Below are 3,296 nucleotides of genomic sequence, written 5' to 3' on the forward strand. Positions count from 1 at the left end.
GATTAATTTGCTGCCAAATTTGCATATCTGTCTTGCTCTTTTATTGGGGCAGGGGAGAGTAGATTGTGTGCTGCAAAGATGGGGTTATAAATGCAGTTACAATAGCATTGCAAACATCACAAGTCAAAGTGCTTTTTTCTGAAACTGGTCACTGTTCGGTGTTCCGTAGGGTTAGCCCTACATTATCATTTCCAAGCACTTCATGTGGAGTTCTGTGTTTGGGTTGGTTGAAATCCTCCTCCTATCCCGTGTGTGTGTGTGAGTGTGTGTGCTTTAGAGTGAGCAAACCCTCCTCAGGAACTAGGGTAGAAGAACTGTAGAGAGAAACTGCCCAGAGTGTGGCAGAAGCCTCTGCAAGGAAGGTACCCTGTTTCACATTACGTTAAAATGCATGGTGGTAATGACAACCTAGCAAATACCTGCCTGATTTGTCCTTTTATGGACTGAGTGCTCCCTGGGAGTGAGAAAACTTACGCCCACATCTTTTGTTAAACTCTTCGTGGGTTGTGCTTAAAGAGCAGGAGCTGGTGTCTCTTCTTGGGTTTTCTTGGTTTGTGTATCATGCTGAGAACGTAGGAGGTCTGGGCAAGCCACCTCCTCCCCCTGCATTAGAGAACATTACTTTCTGTAGACTCCAGTAACATGAACACCTTTTCCCATTGCCTCACGATGCCCTTTACATCTTCATGAAAAGTTTTCATTGGAGCTCCCACAGTGAAGAAGTCAAGGAATGGAACCCTGAGTTTGTTTTGATTCATGAATCTGAATGTCCATAGAACTTCAAATCCAAGTCTTTGCTGACTATTGCAGTGCAGTCAGCATAGTGATCTTGGGCAAGTCACCAAACCTCCCTGTGCCTCAGTTTACTCATTTGTAAAATGGTGCCAGTGATATGCCAACCTTAGAAGATTGTTGTGAAGATTAAATGAGCATATGGTAAGGGCCTAGAACATACCCTGGAAAATAAGGAACATCTGATATATCTGAGGCATGTTGCTGATACCGCTTTCTGGGCCACTGTATGGAGTTCCTTGGAGATGCACTGTATCACTGTAGGAATGGGGACTGAGAAATATCTGCATCCTTGGATTCCTGATCCAGGAGCTTGGCAAGGCCTTTCGTACCCCACCTTCAATAAAAGGTATCACCCTCTTCTCTCATGTCCATGTACTGGGGGGAACTGGGGAGCACTGAACCCATCTTCTCCAGGCAACACTGATCTTCTCTCCCCTGCTCCCCAATGCAGGTACCCTGCATGGCTCACCTCTTACAGGGTTCTTGTGCTTCTGCCCTGCTGTCCCACCTAGACTGGGAGGTCCTGCCAGTTCTTGGTGTTTTATTACCCTGAAATTCTTTAATGTTACAGTTCATACATGCAGAGTATATGGAGGCTTATTAAGGCAGTATCTGGTGGGAAATACATTTGTGTGTGAGGGGGGGTGCTACTGGGGGGTGTGTATTACTCTTCTTACCATGTGGGCACCAGAATTCGATGGTAATTGTACATTGTACCCTCCCTGCCCTAAAACCTATATTTAGCAGTCCCTGAAGGGGCTCTCAGAACTGTACAGAAAGGCAATAAAGATTAAGTACCAATGGCTAAACCCAGTTGATAGAAATAACTCTGTGTAGTTTTCCAACTTAGCATAATTATGTATTTAGCAAACTATAAATTGATGCTAGAAGTGTGCAGAAATGTTTCTTTAATTGTTAAAGCACTGCAGAGGCTTTCAAACTACTTTATTCTATTCTATTTTTAATATATATATTTTTTTACCTACACACCTCTTCTAACAAAAATCTATGCTGAGAACCAAGTACATAAACAAAAGAGAGAGAGAGAGAAGTGTGTGGGGAAGTGCAAGGGGTGGAGATCTGCTCTAAAGAGGGAGCATGAGTGACAGTCCTAAGCTCTCCCCAGTCATCTCCTGGGCATCGTCCATGGATATTTAGGGAGCAGTGGAACCTACCGGTTTTAAAGAGAATGGGCTGGGAATGGTACAAGTCTTGGTTCTATCACTTACACGCAAGAAAATTATGGAATGAATACATCACAGGAATAAAAGGCACAGCATGGGAGACCTAATCAAGGATACTGTGGTAGCCTTGTGTAGTGACAGGTGGTAGCCACACTTTTGGTGAGCACAGCATAACATATAAACTTGTGGAATCACATGTTGTACACCTGAAACTAATGTAACATTGTATGCCAAATATACTAAAAAAATAGAAAAGCAAATTATTGGAAAGTCTTCTGACGTCTATGAGCTACAAGATAAAGATAATAATCAATATATTACCTTCGAGTGTTGGAAGAATCAACCAATATGTGGTACAAGACAGAACATGTCCTCCTACAAGATAGAGAATATTCTTCTTTTCTGTGTTTCATGTCATGGGAAGCCATGTAGCAGCCTGGGTTGAAATGGCTGCTTCCTTCCATAACATGATTGTTGCAGGGCCTAGTGAAGAAGACAGAAAGAGGTCCATCATCACTTACACCTGATGCTCATCCTTCCTAATGCCCCACCTGCTTTACCACAGCAAGTTCACAAAGTGCAGACTGAGAAATCTATCAAGCAAAGGTGTGCCTCCTGGCTGGTGTTCACTGCTCTACAGTAAGTCTCATCTCCTGAGGGTGAGGCCAAAGTGGTGAGACACATCTGTACCTCTTCTCACTCCTTATTTTTTATTTTCACTCTCAGATTTCCTTGAAAATACTCCTACATGGATGATGAAAGCACATGACAAATAGACCTCAATATAAGAGAAAAATTTCACTACTCAGGCAAAGGGAGGCAAATGGTTTTTTATTACTACTTGTGGCTGGAGTTCCACAGAAGAGTTGTCTAAATTGGTTAACAGTCATTATCGACATGACCTGATGATCCAGGTAGCCCAGGGACTCAGGATCATGCTGGGACTCACCCACGCAGGTCAGATTTCTGCATTCATCATCATTGCCGCCTCTAGACCTCCACATGTCTTGCTGATTTCAGAAAGTGAGTAACACGGTGTGCCTGGGTTGTGCTCAGACAGGAACCAGGGCAAGGTTTTTGCACTTTAAAGTGCCCTAATGTTGAATGACACAGCTCTCAACAGCCACACCCAGTTCCCTCCTCTGGGCACACAAAGCCAGCTGGAAGGATCTGAATGACTTCTGGTTTGAGGTGATATACTGAATACTGGAAACACAGTCACTGTTAGGATATGGACTATGACATTGTTTGATAATTTTCATAAATAGAACACCCTAACATTTTTTAATGCTCACTATTGTAGAGTATATGGGCCCT

General features: G+C 43.2%; 1 pseudogene; it reads right to left on the bottom strand.

The window, feature by feature from the left end:
• The window catches only part of LOC105238801, a 127,471-nt pseudogene extending 124,488 nt beyond the window's left edge, over window positions 1–2,983 (bottom strand).
• Between the last annotated feature and the right edge of the window lie 313 nt (window positions 2,984–3,296).

Source organism: Ailuropoda melanoleuca, chromosome 4 (genome assembly GCF_002007445.2).
Source record: "Ailuropoda melanoleuca isolate Jingjing chromosome 4, ASM200744v2, whole genome shotgun sequence".
NCBI classification, from domain to species: Eukaryota; Metazoa; Chordata; class Mammalia; order Carnivora; family Ursidae; genus Ailuropoda; species Ailuropoda melanoleuca.